Source organism: Staurois parvus, unplaced genomic scaffold (genome assembly GCF_062004578.1).
Source record: "Staurois parvus isolate SC_StPar_1 unplaced genomic scaffold, SC_StPar_1.0 ptg001655l, whole genome shotgun sequence".
Taxonomy (NCBI): domain Eukaryota; kingdom Metazoa; phylum Chordata; class Amphibia; order Anura; family Ranidae; genus Staurois; species Staurois parvus.
This window is the reverse complement of record NW_028319451.1, coordinates 676,578-695,981: the sequence shown is the minus strand read 5'-3', so window position 1 is coordinate 695,981 and position 19,404 is coordinate 676,578. Positions and strand designations below refer to the sequence as shown.

Below are 19,404 nucleotides of genomic sequence, written 5' to 3'. Positions count from 1 at the left end.
TATCAGACTGACCAGCCAGGCATGCCATCTTGCAAATGTGCCTCCAAGGAGCATGCTGATAGGAGCAGAGAGAAGAACGACAGAGAGATGAACTCATCATTGTGCTGCTTCTCCTTTCACTGTCCAGTTAGTTTTGATTCATTATTCGACTCATTTCATTTCGTTTGATTAGTTAAATCTAGGATTCATTTTGTTTCTTAAAATTCGACCGAGTTCTAAATTTCGAATGGATTCAAAAATCGTATTAAACGGGCCGTTCATTTTTATCATATTTAGCTGGAGTTCTGCTTTAAATGTATTGCAATCCTATCAATACTGCGTGCAATAGAGCAGCCTGGTCTAGGCAAAATAAACGCCCCTGGAGGCGGGTCCAAGACAACCTGGGCTCAGAGTTTCCCGTTCATAGCTGGGCGACTTCAAAGTAGTTCCTGCACTACTTTGGTCCGACGTTCACCCAAAGTCGCATTAAAGTCGCATCAATGAAAGTTGCACGAGTGTGAACGGAGCCTAATTCGGCCTAGATAGGCATCACTCAGTGGCGTCCTGAGGCAGGTGTGGGGGGTGCGGTCCGCACCGGGTGACACCTACCGCATGGGGTGACACCAGACCCGCTCCACAAACAGGTAAGTTGTAAAGCAAGCCGACGATCCCCGCGGGATCCATCCTGCGGGGATCGTCGGCTTTCTTTACAACTTACCTTTTCTTGGAGCGGCTCCGGTGTCACCCCGTATAGGTTGCATGTTGACGATCCTGCGAGGATCGTCGGCATGCAGCCTCTACGGGGGGACACTGGACCCGCTCCAAGAAGTCAATGCGGTGCGGATTCTGCGGGAATCGTCGGCATGCAACCTATACGGGGTGACACCGGACCCGCTCCAAGAAAAGGTAAGTTGTAAAGAAAGCCGACGATCCCCACAGGATGGATCGGATCTGCGGATTGGGGAGGATAATTGATCAGACTCCGATCCATTATGCTCAATCTGCAGATCCGATCCATCCTGCGGGGATCGTCGGCATGCAACCTATACGGGGTGACACCGGACCCGCTCCAAGAAAAGGTAAGTTGTCGAGAAAGCCGACGATCCCCGCAGGATGGATCGGATCTGCGGATTGTAGAGGATAATTGATCAGACTCCGATCCATTATGCTCAATCTGCAGATCCGATCCATCCTGCGGGGATCGTCGGCATGCAGCCTCTACGGGGTGACACCGGACCCGCTCCAAGAAGTCAATGCGGTGCGGATTCTGCGGGAATCGTCGGCATGCAACCTATACGGGGTGACACCGGACCCGCTCCAAAAAAGGTAAGTTGTAAAGAAAGCCGACGATTCCCGCAGGACGGATCGGATCTGCGGATTGAGCATAATGGATTGGACTCCGATCCATTCTGCTCAATCCGTAGATCCGATCCATTCTGCGGGGATCGTCGGAGGGGGTGTCACCGAGTGTCACCGCGCCGGGTGACACCAACCCCAGGGACGCCTCTGGCATCTCTGATCCCTAATGGTGGTCTGGAAAATAATCCGAAGCCGCCATACAATAAAGTCGCCTCCATCCAGCGGGAGGTTAATCGCCATCTCACCTTCTCAGGCCTTTCTGCTTGTTTAGCTGCCGCCGAGGAAATCGCCCCGTACCAGCCAATTACCCTCTGAATGGAGAAAGCCGTTTGCAGGGTAATCAGGGGCGCAGTTTGGGTAAGAAAACACCCCCGGCCCCCGCGATGGTGATTTATCACCCGGCGTAAACTGGCGTTTGAAGTGTTTAGACTGTAATTAGAGGGGCGAGAGCGACAGGGGAGAGGGGGTCTCGCTGGAAGCGACTCCGCGCCGCTCGGCCCGGCACAATGCACGCTGTGTGACAACAAGAATTCCCCGTGTTTACGCGTCGGCGTCGGCACGGAAAATCTGTATGATTAGTCGCAGCGCAGGTATACACAACGCTTCAAAATAAATCGCCCTCATTTTTTACAACTGGAACGGCGCAAATCGACTTTTTTTCATAAGTAAAACACGGCTTTTAAATTTCTTTTATAATTGCTCCAAGATCGCTTTCCGGAAAAAAAGATGCGGTCATCCACAAATGGCGTTGTGTCTGGCGAGTCGCACGCCGGGCTTCGTATCGGATCAATAAAAAGGAAATGGAAAGCCGTATTCAACCCAAAAAGCCGACATTTATTATAGCGCAGCTTGTCGGGTCAGAGATGGGATGGCTGCATTCGTTTTCTTTTTTTCAGCTTTTTTTCTTTTCTTCTATTCTCATCTGGTGATCCAGCCAGTAAGTCTGTTATTTTATCTCCCTTGCAGTTGCAGGTATGAGACAAACCATTTATTACTGACAGATACACAACTCACACCCCAGTATCCGTGTCACCGGTGAGATCTGCACTCCAATACCCACAACTCACTCCCCAGTATCCGTGTCACCGGTGAGATCTGCGCTCCACTACCTACAACTCACTCCCCAGTATCCGTGTCACCGGTGAGATCTGCACCCCAATATCTACAACTCACTCCCCAGTATCCGTGTCACCGGTGAGATCTGCACTCCAATACCCTCAACTCACTCCCCAGTATCCGTGTCACCGGTGAGATCTGCACTCCAATACCTACAACTCACTCCCCAGTATCCGTGTCACCGGTGAGATCTGCACTCCAATACCCTCAACTCACTCCCCAGTATCCGTGTCACCGGTGAGATCTGCACTCCAATACCCTCAACTCACTCCCCAGTATCCGTGTCACCGGTGAGATCTGCACTCCAATACCCACAACTCACTCCCCAGTATCCGTGTCACCGGTGAGATCTGCACTCCAATACCCACAACTCACTCCCCAGTATCCGTGTCACCGGTGAGATCTGCACTCCAATACCTACAACTCACTCCCCAGTATCCGTGTCACTGGTGAGATCTGCACTCCACTACCCTCAACTCGCTCCCCAGTATCCGTGTCACCGGTGAGATCTGCACTCCAATACCTACAACTCACTCCCCAGTATCCGTGTCACCAGTGAGATCTGCACTCCACTACCCACAACTCACTCCCCAGTATCCGTGTCTCCGGTGAGATCTGCACTCCAATACCTACAACTCACTCCCCAGTATCCATGTCACCGGTGAGATCTGCACTCCAATACCCTCAACTCACTCCCCAGTATCCGTGTCACCGGTGAGATCTGCACTCCAATACCCTCAACTCACTCCCCAGTATCCGTGTCACCGGTGAGATCTGCACTCCAATACCCACAACTCACTCCCCAGTATCCGTGTCACCGGTGAGATCTGCACTCCAATACCTACAACTCACTCCCCAGTATCCGTGTCACTGGTGAGATCTGCACTCCACTACCCTCAACTCGCTCCCCAGTATCCGTGTCACCGGTGAGATCTGCACTCCAATACCTACAACTCACTCCCCAGTATCCGTGTCACCAGTGAGATCTGCACTCCACTACCCACAACTCACTCCCCAGTATCCGTGTCACCGGTGAGATCTGCACTCCAATACCCTCAACTCACTCCCCAGTATCCGTGTCACCGGTGAGATCTGCACTCCAATACCCACAACTCACTCCCCAGTATCCGTGTCACCGGTGAGATCTGCACTCCAATACCTACAACTCACTCCCCAGTATCCGTGTCACTGGTGAGATCTGCACTCCACTACCCTCAACTCGCTCCCCAGTATCCGTGTCACCGGTGAGATCTGCACTCCAATACCTACAACTCACTCCCCAGTATCCGTGTCACCAGTGAGATCTGCACTCCACTACCCACAACTCACTCCCCAGTATCCGTGTCTCCGGTGAGATCTGCACTCCAATACCTACAACTCACTCCCCAGTATCCGTGTCACCGGTGAGATCTACACTCCAATACCTACAACTCACTCCCCAGTATCCGTGTCACCAGTGAGATCTGCACCCCAATACCTACAACTCACTCCCCAGTATCCGTGTCACCAGTGAGATCTGCACCCCAATACCTACAACTCACTCCCCAGTATCCGTGTCACCAGTGAGATCTGCACTCCACTACCCACAACTCACTCCCCAGTATCCATTTCTCATGTGAGATTTGCACTCCAGTCTTTGCAGTACTCTCAGTGCCTTATACCCAATAGTGTATTCACTTCTTGTGCTCCCCCAGGCAACACAAGAATTGGGCTCCCCCAAAAGCAGTGAGTATTATAACAACCATAAGGTGATAACGTAAATCTTTGTCACTATAAAGTGACCACTGGTGCTAAATAAAGTGCTGATATAAATGATTAAATGTCCATAAAGGTGATGTACGGAAGATCCAATGATGATCTTCAGTTGCTGGTGATCTATAACATCTATCCAATGGTATGGTGATGTGTCCGGTAATATAAGAATTGCGCACTCACCAGATGTATGGTCTGGTCTGGAGTTCCCTCGCTGCTTCCTCTGCTGTCAGCAATGACTCTGCTGTCCTCCTAATGCAGCTCCGTCTACAAGGTCGATATTGTCCTCGTTGCCTGCCATTGGAGACGAAGATCGAACGCCGCTGATCTCACAATGTGCAAATATTCTGTTGCTCCTCTATAATTTTTTGTGATTATCGCATTTGACACTTTCTACCGTGTAATATATATTTAGCGCTGCACCCACCTTTATATTGATGCTTTGGAAGGCTTTTTTGGTTCCTTTTGGTGTTTCAGCCGTTTTAGCGCTCACTTACCTCCTTTCATGGTCCAAAAATTGCCTTCGCTGGTCTCAACAGAATGGAAGAAAATGGGAAAATCTACTAAAGACGTAAGAAAAGAGATAAAATCAGGCAGACAATTGCGTTCTGTAAAGCCTTGTATACGGCGTATGTTCCTGAACCCGGGTAAAGATGGCGTCGTGGTTGAAGCATTGAAACCTCCAGCAGATGTTTTGGGAAACCTTCTATTTCTTTATAGTGAAGTCTTGATGGAACTTGTAGAGGATGTGAGATGCCAGAGAAGAGGATTCTGGTCCCATCTCTGCTTCACAATGAAAATGTTCATTGCCAGATCCCGGCCCCCCGGGGGGCATCAGTCGGTGTGTGTTCTGGGTGCTGCATTGTGTTTAATTGGCATTCCTACGAAGGGCTAGAAATAGGTGCAGAGCTCAGACCCAACGAAGGTGATTCTCACCTTCCTATTTAATTCGGCCTCCCTTAGTAGGAGTGATAATAAGAAAAATTAATAATAGCGCCTATGGTCAAAATGATATAACTTACTAATAGTGTACCAGCTGCAAAAAATCACCATATATAAAGTGTACCAATAAATAAATAATTTGCGCTAGTAAATGTGTATAAATATATAAATATATATAAAGAAATCATCAAATCATAAGTCCAAAAAAAATATATATATGCCAATACCACAAAAAAATATATAAAAAAACTTTTAAGCGCAAAAAACTTTTGTGCAAAAAAAGTGTCTAAATATGAAAAATTTCACCAAAAAACCTTGATAATATAATGGCAGATCATCCATAAATATATCTTCAGAAACGGAAACTCTGCAACACACCGATCCTCATCGATCGAAATAACAGGATGAAAAACTTTGTAGTTAATCGAAAATCCACTTCTCCAATAGATAAAGGACCACCTTCAAACGTATCCATGGGGGGAAATGCCAAGCACTCGAGAGAAACAGAAAGACTTCATGGTGCAATATTATAAAAACCAATTCCTTTATTAGGTACTCATTGCACTTACTCAAGAGGTGTCCCAGCCGACACCAGCATCAACAGCATAACAGCAATCACATAAACGAGCCTGGCTACTCAGCACATGCGCAGTAGCTGGCAGCCAAAAACGTAATGACGTCACATCAATCAAGCTCCGCCCTACGCGTTTCGTCATCGACGTCCTCACGGAGCGGATGAGGAAGTCGATGACGAAACGCGTAGGGCGGAGCTTGATTGATGTGACGTCATTACTTTTTTGGCTGCCAGCTACTGCGCATGTGCTGAGTAGCCAGGCTCGTTTATGTGATTAAATGTAAAAGAAGTTGCGAGCGCTAGAAAAAATAAAGCAGCCACAGCATCAAAAAGGATACCAATAAACCTTACAAAAGCATATAATATAAAAGATGCGGCGCTATATCACAAGTAATGAGAAGAAAATGGAAATTATCCAAGGTATCAATATGGTGATCATAGGTGATTAACGTGAACAATAAACAAAGTAACATGCAGTGCAAAAAACAGTCTTTGTGGTAATTTCTCTCCTTCAAAGTGCTGATTCCATGCGGTGAACGTGAGAAAGGATAAGGCTGTGCACTCACCAGATGCACAGCGTAACTGCGCATTTAGAGATAAATATATCTCTGAAAAATCCTCTGGTAGCTCTTTAAGGTCAGGTCAAATCAGGTATTCCTCCACCCGCTGGATATTGATGGTAATCCACCCTCCTCCTAATATCCAGCTTTTTAATGGCTTAGTGGGTTTCTTTCCATGTAACAAATGTGTAATCTGCACTTGTAGTAGCCAGAGAAAAAGGAGGATTGATCAATTTGCCTCTACATCTACTAATAAGCGATATGACATTAGGAGCTTTATATCATGTAATACTAGATATGTGGTATATTTACTCCAATGTCCGTGTTCTAAACAATATATAGGCCGCACTACAAGAAGGTTGCGAGACCGTCTGAGGGAACACGTTTACAATATAAAACGTGGATTTAAGGAACATTCTCTTTCAAAGCACTATAGGCTTTGCCACAATAGGGACCCATCATCGCTCAAATTTACAGCTATAGATATTGTACATCACCATTGGAGGGGTATTAATAAGAAAAAAGCTGTTTCTCAACTGGAGACAAAGTGGATATTTGAGATGGGATCTATGCATCCCAGAGGGTTAAACGTTGATATAGATATCAACTGTTTTATAGACAACAGCTGACATTTTGAATTACGTTTTTTATGTCCAGCTTTATCTCCAATTTTTATCTCCATTTTTTATCTCCATTTTCATCTCCATTTTCTGATTCGTATAGATTCAAAGATCTCTGTGTACCTTTTATATTTTATCTTTTGATTTTATCTTTTGATTCTTCACATATATATTTGTATATACATATATATATGTATGGTTTTGGTCATTGTGATTTTAAATCTTTTAATATTTTATTTTTAACAATTTTAGTATTTTGATATACATTTTTTATAACCAATATAGAGTATTTTCAGGGCATTATGCATACTTTGGTTATTATTTATTAAAGATTTACATTCTATATGCATATATCATGACATGTATTGAATATTAATTACAGTTTTAAGATGTGTTATGAAGTTACTATTGAGTTTATTTATATTCCATATTCATTGTTGTTTATATTATAATATGTTTGTCATCTACATCACCATGATTTACCTACAATGAGTTTATATACTCCTTGTTTTGATAAGGAGCTTTTACCATTATATATATTCCGAATTGATCCCGCACATGCGCAGTGGTTCGTCGGCAACGGCATGTATTAACTTATTTATTTATTTTTTTGTATTCATAGTGACGGACCTTAGAGTTCAGGAAGCTCTGGTACCGCTTATTGAAGGTTTATGTAAACCTTTTGAATTTATTGTAAGTTTCCCTGGTGATTCAGTGACACTCACAGATGACTGTGAAAATGGCGCCCGCGCATGTGAGATCATATTGGTCTCCGGCAATATGGCGCCTGATATGGAGACATATCTCTTATGGAAAATGGCGCGGCCGTAATGCGCATGCGCCATTTACGGTTTTTAATGGACGCTGTCACACAAGGACGCTGAGGCTTATTCCCTTTTTGATGATGTGCGGTTAGCACGAAACGCGTCAGGGTAGGAGCTACAGCGTCATTACCTTCTTGCCGCCGGCACCATGGAGGTCCCGGCGGCCATCTTTTAATCTACCTCATGGTCAGTGTTTGTTTTTGTTCATTTATCCCCACCTATGTATACTGCTTAGAATAAAATCTTTTAAAACGGTATCACGCTATTGGTCTCCTTTCTTTGTGGCCCTTGGTGAGTCACATATCACCTGTAGAGCCATCTCTGAGAGAGACTGTGGATTACCATCAATATCCAGCGGGTGGAGGAATACCTGATTTGACCTGACCTTAAAGAGCTACCAGAGGATTTTTCAGAGATATATTTATCTCTAAATGCGCAGTTACGCTGTGCATCTGGTGAGTGCACAGCCTTATCCTTTCTCACGTTCACCGCATGGAATCAGCACTTTGAAGGAGAGAAATTACCACAAAGACTGTTTTTTGCACTGCATGTTACTTTGTTTATTGTTCACGTTAATCACCTATGATCACCATATTGATACCTTGGATAATTTCCATTTTCTTCTCATTACTTGTGATATAGCGCCGCATCTTTTATATTATATCGTTTATGTGATTGCTGTTATGCTGTTGATGCTGGTGTCGGCTGGGACACCTCTTGAGTAAGTGCAATGAGTACCTAATAAAGGAATTGGTTTTTATAATATTGCACCATGAAGTCTTTCTGTTTCTCTCGAGTGCTTGGCATTTCCCCCCATGGATACGTTTGAAGGTGGTCCTTTATCTATAGGAGTGATAATGGATAACATTTAGGTGTTTACCACAAACGCCTGTGTCCTCCTAGCAGCTTTCGGCACCATACAGGAGAGTTGAGATTGGACACCAGGGCTGGATCTAGGGGGTGCTGGGGTGGGCTGTGACTCTCAATTTTTTAGTTGTGCCCCCCTCAGGTCTCTGAGAGTTCATCCACTGATCCAAGAGGCAGTCTGAGGAAGACAGTTGATGTAAGGGGGCACTCTGATGGGTATAACTGATCATATAAAAAGGGGCACACTGATGGGGGCACCTGATGTAAAGAGGCACTCTGATGGGGACACCTGATGTAAGGGGGCACTCTGATGGGGACACCTAATGTAAGGGGGCACTCTGATGGGGACACCTGATGTAAAGGGACACACTGATGGGGGCACCTGATGTAAGAGGGCACTCTGATGGGGACACCTGATGTAAGGGGGCACTCTGATAGGGACACCAGATGTAAGGGGGCACTCTGATGGGAACACCAGATGTAAGGGGGCACTCTGGTGGGGATACCAGTTATAAAGGGGCACACTGATGGGGGCACCTGATGTAAGGGGGCACTCTGATGGGGACACCTGATGTAAGGGGGCACTCTGATGGAGACACCTGAAGTAAGGGGGCACTCTGATGGGGACACCTGATGTAAGGGGGCACTCTGATGGGGACACCTGATGTAAGGGGGCACTCTGATGGAGACACCTGATGTAAGGGGGCACTCTGATGGGGACACCTGATGTAAGGGGGCACTCTGTGGGGATGCCTGATGAAAGGGGGCACTCTGATGGGGACACCTGATGTAAAGGGGCACTCTGGTGGGGATACCAGTTATAAAGGGGCACACTGATGGGGGCACCTGATGTAAGGGGGCACTCTGGTGGGGATGCCTGATGAAAGGGGGCACTCTGATGGGGGCACCTGATGTAAAGAGGCACTCTGATAGGGACACCAGATGTAAGGGGGCACTCTGATGGGAACACCAGATGTAAGGGTGCACTCTGGTGGGGATACCAGTTATAAAGGGGCACACTGATGGGGGCACCTGATGTAAGGGGGCACTCTGATTGGGACACCTGATGTAAGGGGGCACTCTGATGGAGACACCTGATGTAAAGAGGCACTCTGATGGGGGCACCTGATGTAAAGAGGCACTCTGATAGGGACACCAGATGTAAGGGGGCACTCTGGTGGGGATACCAGTTATAAAGGGGCACACTGATGGGGGCACCTGATGTAAGGGGGCACTCTGATGGGGACACCAGATGTAAAGGGACACACTGATGGGGATGCCTGATGAAAGGGGGCACTCTGATGGGGGCACCTGATGTAAAGAGGCACTCTGATAGGGACACCAGATGTAAGGGGGCACTCTGATGGGAACACCAGATGTAAGGGGGCACTCTGGTGGGGATACCAGTTATAAAGGGGCACACTGATGGGGGCACCTGATGAAAGGGGGCACTCTGATGGGGACACCTGATGAAAGGGGGCACTCTGATGGGGACACCTGATGTAAGGGGGCACTCTGGTGGGGATACCAGTTATAAAGGGGCACACTGATGGGGGCACCTGATGAAAGGGGGCACTCTGATGGGGACACCTGATGAAAGGGGGCACTCTGATGGGGACACCTGATGTAAGGGGGCACTCTGATGGGGACACCTGATGTAAAGGGACACACTGATGGGGGCGCCTGATGTAAGGGGGCACTCTGATTGGGACACCTTGTGTGAGGGGCACTCTGATGGGGACACCTGATGTAAAGGGACACACTGATGGGGGCGCCTGATGTAAGGGGGCACTCTGATTGGGACACCTTGTGTGAGGGGCACTCTGATGGGGACACCAATGTAAGGGACATTCTTCCCACTGACCCCCAATGTAAGGGACATTCTTCCCACTGACCCCCAATGTAAGGGACATTCTTCCCACTGACCCCCAATGTAAGGGACATTCTTCCCACTGACCCCCAATGTAAGGGACATTCTTCCCACTGACCACCAATGTAAGGGACATTCTTCCCACTGACCACCAATGTAAGGGACATTCTTCCCACTGACCCCCAATGTAAGGGACATTCTTCCCACTGACCCCCAATGTAAGGGACATTCTTCCCATTGAGCTCCTATAAATTTATCTTAACGGGTTCACAGAAAATGATTTCAGTGGTTCCTCTGGGGTAACAACGTTGATAAACGCTGCCATAGATGAAAACAAGCCAGCACAACTGCAAGGAATCATTTTTTAGTTGCCTTTAATTTATAAAGGAGTTGGCTAATAAATAAAGTGTAATGTATAGCCTAAACTATTTAATTTCAGTTTTGGACAGAGTAGAAAAGGGTTAAAAGCCCCGCTAGTTTATGTGTTGCTGTCTTTGCCTGGTTGGGGAGATTTTGCTTCACTTCCTGTCGACTTAACAGGAAGTGAGCGAAAATCCCTACAAAGTAAGGGGAATTGCCCCCTCAGGGCTCGTTTAGGCTTGCATTGGAAAATTGTATCAAATACATACTGTAATTTTCCTTTCCTGGTGCCAATCCATAGCAGCACACTACGACATGTATGCTGCCATGTTGGTGCCAGTGGTTGTCCGGCAGTCAGGAGGCAATATTGTTGAATCCCTTGTTTCGGCCAAATGGGGATTTTGAAAGGGAGTATTGCACTGTCTTTTCAAGCCAAGAGTTTGGTTCATGTTTGTGGAATAGTCCCATTAACTTGAGATGTGACACAGGGTATAATTTCGCCACGCCATGACAGCGGGTACTATTAGTCTTCGAAAGCTCCTGTAAGAAGGTGTCCTCACCACTCAATGCTCACCACTTCTTCTTGATCCAACTGTCAATTTTTGGGTTTCCCCTCCCTTTCTGTCTTGAGGACAATGGCCGCCAGGACAAGTCGGTGAATGTCCCCAGCGGGCACAAAGATGGAGGTGACACCAACCCTAATGATGCCACTGTATGCAAGCACCATCCAATGGGAAGTCAGTAAGCTATAGCTGAAGGAACTCCTATCAACTACTATAGGAACCCTACGGTTTCAAGAAACCATGGATAGAATGGTTGATTTAACCATTTCCTACACTATCAATAATGTAACAAATAGAAAACTTTGTCTTTAAATGTAACTCATCAGACGAAGAACACAAAAAAGGCAAAAAATGCTACCAGGGTGAACTTGAGCTCGGTGTGAGTTATGTGATCGGTGATGGAGATCCTTTCTCTCAGGCTTAGAAACCATGAAGGTGACCATCCTAAAAATACGACCAATGGAACAAGACACTGAGCCACAAGGCCTCATTAGCATAATTGTATGGAAACATGCGTGTTTAGTCTTTCTGATGAAATTTCCAGGGTCTGTTTATTATAACTATGACACCCAAGACTTGGCTGCCAGAACCAGTTCAACTCAAACTCAAGTTTTACTGCAAACTCCCTCAGCATTAACACCGTGTCTTCTAGTTTGAGCGTGGTTCATGGTGGGTTTTTACATGGGAAACCCCCTTCAATGCTGTCCTGATGAGGGAGAGCAGAGCTAATGGGCACACAGCATCATTCAGGATTTCCCTGCAGGTACATTGCATCCATGGTGTCTCCATGGTGAGATTTACCAAACCAGCTTCTATTAAAGCCACACTCTTGGCGTTGGAAGTGGCCATCCTCCCTGAATACATGGGTTCAATGCTTGTTAATGGCCCTGAAATGCGTAGCCACACCCATACATCTGACATCATCCCACATCTGGTATCTGGTATCCGGACTTCCAGTTTAGCCGTGCGTTCCATGCTGGTTTGCTAAGTCTCCATCCATGTTCATCCATGCGGTGGCTTTCGTCCTGCATCCGGCAGCCATCCTTGTGGGCAGTGCATGTGCTCGGCTGGAGTCCACGCATACGCACTTGAGGTCCTGTCATGGCTGAGCTCAATGAGCCGGCTAGTTGTTCCGGGTTGGAGGCACATATAAGGCAGATAAAGACTTATGGCTTGTAGTGGTTGATGGTGGACCGATGCTGTGGTGGGACATTTGCTCTGGTTTGTACACATTTTGTTATCTAAGCTGATGTTTTGGTTCCTTAATATGTAGCATTTAACATGTCCTATCCTTACATGCATCATCTTGATATATTTATACACATATCACACGGCTTAATACTTCTGTGTATGTCTAAATTCGTTTTTGGCTTTTTGTTTAGGCTATACTTCTATGAATCTAGAGGATATTATAGCCACTTTGTAGCATCTGACGTCTAGTGGGCAATGCTTCCAGATATGCCCATTGTCAGTGTATTAGTTTATTGTTCTACAACAGAACTAATGTAATGTTGTTTGGGTTGCTTTGGTGTCCTAGGGCAGTGGTCGGCAAGCTGCGGCTCGCGAGCCACATGCAGCTCTTTGCACTCTTTAATGCGGCTCTTCTGTGTGCCGGGCGGCCGCTCCCCTCCCTCCTCTCGGGCGGCCGCCCCAAAAGTCAGGACTCTGCAGCTAGCCCAGCAATGGGCAAACTACGGCCCGGCGGACCTTTTATTCCGGCCCGCGGAGCGTGGCAAATATTGGCTGTCAGGATGTAGGCGGGGCAGCCAGGATGCAGGCGGGGCAGCGTGACAAACTCCTCTCCTCTCACAGTCCGCCCTGAAGACCGGAACGGCGCGGGAACACGGCCAGAGGAACGCGCGGAGCAAAGGTAAGTGAATTGACACAATATGGGGAATGAATTACTATATGGGGGATGAATTACTATGAGGGATGAATTACTATGGGGGATGAATTACTATATGGGGGATGAATTACTATGGGGGATGAATTACTATATGGGGGATGAATTACTATATGGGGGATGAATTACTATGGGGGATGAATTACTATATGGGGGATGAATTACTATGGGGGATGAATTACTATATGGGGAGATGAATTACTATATGGGGGATGAATTACTATGGGGGATGAATTACTATATGGGGGATGAATTACTATGGGGGGGATTAATTACTATGGGGGGGATTAATTACTATGGGGGATGAATTACTATATGGGGGATGAATTACTATGGGGGATGAATTACTATGGGGGATGGATTACTATATGGGGGATTAATTACTATGGGGGATGGATTACTATATGGGGGATGAATTACTATGGGGGATGAATTACTATATGGGGGATGAATTACTATATGGGGGATGAATTACTATGGGGGATGAATTACTATATGGGGGATGAATTACTATGGGGGATGAATTACTATATGGGGAATGAATTACTATGGGGGATGAATTACTATATGGGGGATGAATTACTATGGGGGATGAATTACTATGGGGGATGAATTACTATATGGGGGATGAATTACTATATGGGGGATGAATTACTATATGGGGGATGAATTACTATGGGGGGATGAATTACTATATGGGGAATGAATTACTATGGGGGATGAATTACTATGGGGGATGAATTACTATGGGGGATGAATTACTATATGGGGGATGAATTACTAAATGGGGGATAATTTACTTTGGGGGATAAATTACTATGTGGGATGAATTACTATATGGGGGATGAATTACTATATGGGGGATGTATTTTCAGTTTTAAAAATGTGGCTCTCAAAATAAATTTCAATCGTGGTTTTGGCGAGATTTGGCTCAGTTGAAAAAAAAGGTTGCCCACCACTGTCCTAGGTTATGGGACGTAATAACATGTAAGAATTATGTCTCCTACCATTCTGGTGCAGGCTCCTAAAGAGGCTCCATGCTGGATTGGTTTTTTGCACCCGAATTGCCATTTACCATAATGAGCACACAACTGGAAAGGCCTGGAATGTTCCCATGTCCCGCCTCAATGTGGTCCACATGTAAACATTGACATCAGATCCTTTTGGTAGGTTCTTTTTTGGATATAGTAGGATCGTTATTGTAGCTCCTATGATGGCTACCATTTACTGTAATTTGATTTTTCTTCTATTTACAGCTTTTATTGAGTGTTGGATCTGTCTGTGTGGCTCCCTGGACTCTAGCCCGGGGTGTATTGGTCCAATTTCTAACCCTGGGTAAGCCTTATAGATCCCTGCCTTGGGGCACGTCTTTTGGAGATATACGTGCATTACACAGTATGTATGTATTCATTTGTTTTGTTTTTCTGTAGATGTTGTGATTCCCGTCATTCCTGAAGAAGCAGCTTTATGCTGCGAAAAATGTAGAAATATACTAACTGTGAAAAGGCTTCCCATGCGTCTCTGCCACATTGACTCCATGGCATCTGTCAATATACCAAGTAAAATGTCTGTGACAAACTAATTATGAATATCCAATGCATGGGTATGGCTTCACAGTCTACAAAATATGTGAATCCAGGGCCGGATCTAGGGGGGTGCTGGGGTGGGCTGTGCTCACCCAGATTTTAGCTGTGCCCACCCAGATCCACTAATCCATGAGCCAGTCTGATGCAGACAGTTGATGAAAGGAGGCACACAGATGGGTATAATCCATGTAAGGGGGCACTCTGATGGGGACACCTTATGTAAGGGGACACTCTGATGGGGACACCTGATGTAAGGGGACACTCTGATTGGGACACTGATGTAAGAGTACACTCTGATGGGGACACCTGATGTAAGGGGGCACTCTGATGGGGACACCTGACATGAGGGGGCACTCTGATGGGGACACCTGATGTAAGGGGACACTCTGATGGGGACACCTGATGTAAGGGGACACTCTGATGGGGACACCTGATGTAAGGGGGCACTCTGATGGGGACACCTGATGTAAGGGGGCACTCTGATGGGGACACCTGATGTAAGGGGTCACTCTGATGGGGACACCTGATGTAAGGGGGAACTCTGATGGGGACTCTAATGGGACAGCTGATGTAAGAGGGCACTCCGATGGGGACACCTGATGTACGGGGGGGTACTCTTCTGGGGACCCCTGACGTAAGGGGGCACTCTGATGGGAACCCTGATGTAAGGGGGAACTCTGATGGGGACACCTGATGTAAGGGGGGTACTCTGCTGGGGACCCCTGACGTAAGGGGGCACTCTGATGGGAACCCTGATGTAAGGGGGAACTCTGATGGGGACACCTGATGTAAGGGGGCACTCTGATGGTGACACCTGATGTAAGGGGGCACTCTGATGGGGACACCTGATGTAAGGGGGCACTCTGATGGGGACTCTAATGGGACAGCTGATGTAAGAGGGCACTCCGATGGGGACACCTGATGTACGGGGGGGTACTCTGCTGGGGACCCCTGACGTAAGGGAGCACTCTGATGGGAACCCTGATGTAAGGGGGAACTCTGATAGGGATCCTGATGTAAGGGGGAACTCTGATAGGGATCCTGATGTAAAGGGGCATTCTGTAGGGGACAGTTGATGTAAGGGGGGACTCTGATGGAGGTACTCTCATAGGGACACCTAATGTAAGGGGGCAAGCTGATGGGAACTAAATGTAAAGGAGGACTCTGATGAGGACTCCTGATTTAAAGAGGGACTCTGATAGGGACATCTGATATAAGGAGGACAGGTTCTCTGTCAGCCTGATACATACTAGTGTTTCCCAGGTCGTGATGCTGTGTGACAGACTCTCATTGACTCACACACAGTTGGCATTAGGCCCCCTGACTTTTTTCACTGCACCCCCAGACCAGACAGGCTAGATCCGGCCCTGTGGGAATCCATTGTAAATGTGATTGACTTTACGTTGTTTTTAATATAATTTATATAATGCATTTTTTGCAATAAAAAGTTCTTGTTTTTGACCTAATAAAAGCAAATATGTATGTTTTTTTTCACCAGCACTGAGAAAGCCATGTTCCCTCAAGTATTACAGTCTTTTGACAGACTCCCTCTAGAGTTTGTTCCTCCTTCAACAGGCTTCCTCCATGTTGTGTGGCCAGTCCCCCCCTAAAGTGTAGGCACACATTGACACAAATCCAATTAGAGGTTTGACAGAAGCACTGGATACAGATCCTCAACCAATTAAGAAGAGGTCCTTAACTGAGCCCAAAGTTCAGCAGCTCATTGCAAAATGGGAACCCCTTGAAGGACAGGGGTAATCCAAACTGAGAAGTTTATGTGTAGCTGAGCCAGAAGTAGAGCCACACAATGGTTCTAAGGGTCTATGGGTATTATATTAGTTGTGTCAGTGACAAACAGAAAAAAAAAACAACAGCAAAAATCCTTTAGACTTGGGACCATCATCAAAAAGTTACGGGAGAGTCCAAAATTCGTAGTTGTCATCAGAACAGGAACTGAGGGGAAGCCAATGGGGACATCTGGTGACGACTGTCTTAGGGAACACATCCCTCACTTTGGAGATATTTCTTCTCATTTCTTGTTGTGGTTACAGGATATGAAGTGAAGGAAATCTCCCCAATGAAAAAAAGACAGCCAAAAAAACTTGTCAGGTGGCAGGTGGTAGAGTGGGGTCCCCTTTAAGGTGCCTCCTCCCCCTGGGAGAACAGACAGGTTGTAACTGGGAGGTGGGCAGTCTGGAGAAAGAAGAGGGAGAGGCAACATCATCTGCTGTTCTCCTGCTCTCTCCCCTCCTGGGGGAGGGCAGGGTGCCTCAGGGGTTCCCATCCTAGTCCCAGGATAGAAAAGAGAGAACCATGGAGCTGGTTTACCCCTCTGTTTCCCCCATCCTTGGCATGAAGAACGTTAGGCCCACCTACTGCAGAGAAAAGAGGAGCCACAGGCAGGGCCTGGGACCAAGCGTCCATTTCCTTACTGAACTGTGTTGTTCTGTTGGAGCCATGTATCAGTTGAGGCTTTCAGTAAAAGAACATCACATCCAGCCTTGTGGTGCCTTTACTGCTCTGAAGAGTGTGAGTTCTACTGGTGTCCCATGGCTGTCTCGGGCCTGGAGAAGGTCACAAGAAAGGGATGAAGCACACAGTCAGGAGGGTGGATTAGGGGTTACTCTTCACCCACCACCCACACATCATAGTACAAAGCCCTGTATTGCCCAGAAGGTCATTGTTAGGTTGGGGGTTGACTTGGCTGCTTGATATTGCTATACGCGAGGCAGCCTGGCACCCGCCAACAGACTAACATGGAATCTTAACCATTGCTTAAATTAGTTGCATTTTGCGGAGGAATTGAACTTGGAATGATGTACCCAAAAAAGGCAGTAAGAGGGCTAAGGGCGAATCACCAGTGTTGCCTGTGGTCTCCTTGCAGCTGATATTTTCCCGTTTTGTGACCTACTATATCGTTTTCTGCATTGTGTCTCTGTGTAGAGGTGGCCACCTTGGTAGAGGCAGAACTTTGCTTTCTGATGTCATAGCTGCCCCCTGATGACTGGTGACCTAATACCTGGAGGGGTAATGACAGAGGTGAGGGAAGCATAGAACCACAGAACGAATACATTCAGAAACAGGGAAATCCTCCCACTGCAGGTCCTTGAGTACAGCTTCCTCTACAGCAAGGAGAACAGTGAGCAGTACAGTAGGGCCACCACCAAATCTCAATCCACATTCCCCTGCCTAGGCATCCTCACATACCAGGAATTGCAACAATATTTTTCAGGAGGATTTCCAGAGACAAGGAACATTTTCCAGTGTGCTGCTTAAGTACACACAACATTTCTAGATAGCACATCTTCACTATTTGCATTCAGGTCCATCGAAAAGCTTTCTGGCCCAAATGGATGCAGCTGCAAAGGGGTTAAAAAAATGTCCATTTGTTGCACCAATGTGACAGCAGAAAAGTTTCGCAACATGGAATGACTGTGATTAATGTATGATGAGAAGGTACCCAACTAATGAAGGATTCTTTTCCATTAAGTGTTTCTCTTAAAGGATAGATGGGAACAAAAGGGCTCTATTGTTTTCGTGGAAAGGTATTGCGTGTATGCAAAATGTCTTGTCGAAAAACAGCTGGAGGTTAAACGTGTGGTATAGTCTGATGTCAAAGGTAATTTTATGGCTCAGCTTGGGCTGTGTGTGTTGGTACAGCCAGAGAATCTACGCCCATTGGGTTCAATCTCCGTGCGACCTATGGGCAGGGCTGCGGTCTGGAGAAGAGGCGACCACACTGTCACGGGAGACAAAAAGAGCGTAAGCTGGATAAGAAAGCTTTGTTTTATCGGCCCTACTGCAGAAAATGGGGAAGAACAATGTCAAAAATTCCCCAGAACACTCTCCAGATATCAGCGCAAGAAGAGGTTTTTGTTGCATATATACACATGAAGCCACACTGCTGCAACAACCTGAGATCCCAATCTGGGGCACATACTTTATATATCAATGAATACATTGAAAGCAGACTTACCTTGGAGGTGACCACAACCTCCTTTATGGTACAGCAAAATAGCAAAAGCCCAAACTCTCTCAATGGCATCTGAAGGCCTCCAGTGTGTGTCTGAACCAAATCCAGCAAAACGTTTGGTAAGTAATGATGAAGGAATCATTTGAGAGCAGGCTTACCTTGGAGGTAGCACCATCCTCCTTTATGGTACTGCATCATACCAAAAGCCCTAACTCTCAATATGAAGACCTCCAGTGTGTCTCTACACCAAATCCAAAAAAGCAAATATTTTTTGTAAGTAAAGATGAAGGTATTATTGAGAGCAGGCTTACTAAGGAGGTGGCCGTATCTTCCATTATGGTAAAGCAACATATCAAAATCCCAAACTCCCTCAATAGCAACTGAAGGCCTCCAGTGTGTGTCTGTACCAAATCCAACAAAGCAAAAATGTTGGTACATAAAGATGAAGGAATCAATTGAGAGCAGGCTTACCTTGGAGGTAGCACCATTCTCCTTTATGGAACTCCAGCATACCAAAAGCCTTTAATCTCAATATGAAGACCTCCAGTATGTGTCT

The 19,404-nt window shown here is 46.5% G+C and overlaps 1 long non-coding RNA gene across 1 annotated transcript; it reads left to right on the top strand.

Annotated features, from left to right (window-relative positions):
* The first annotated feature begins 14,364 nt into the window (after positions 1 to 14,364).
* Positions 14,365 to 15,491, top strand: LOC149434848 (uncharacterized). Its single transcript, XR_016308608.1, has 3 exons — positions 14,365 to 14,455; positions 14,546 to 14,624; positions 14,720 to 15,491. It is a non-coding gene; the product is annotated as an uncharacterized LOC149434848 (long non-coding RNA).
* The last annotated feature ends 3,913 nt before the right edge of the window (positions 15,492 to 19,404 follow it).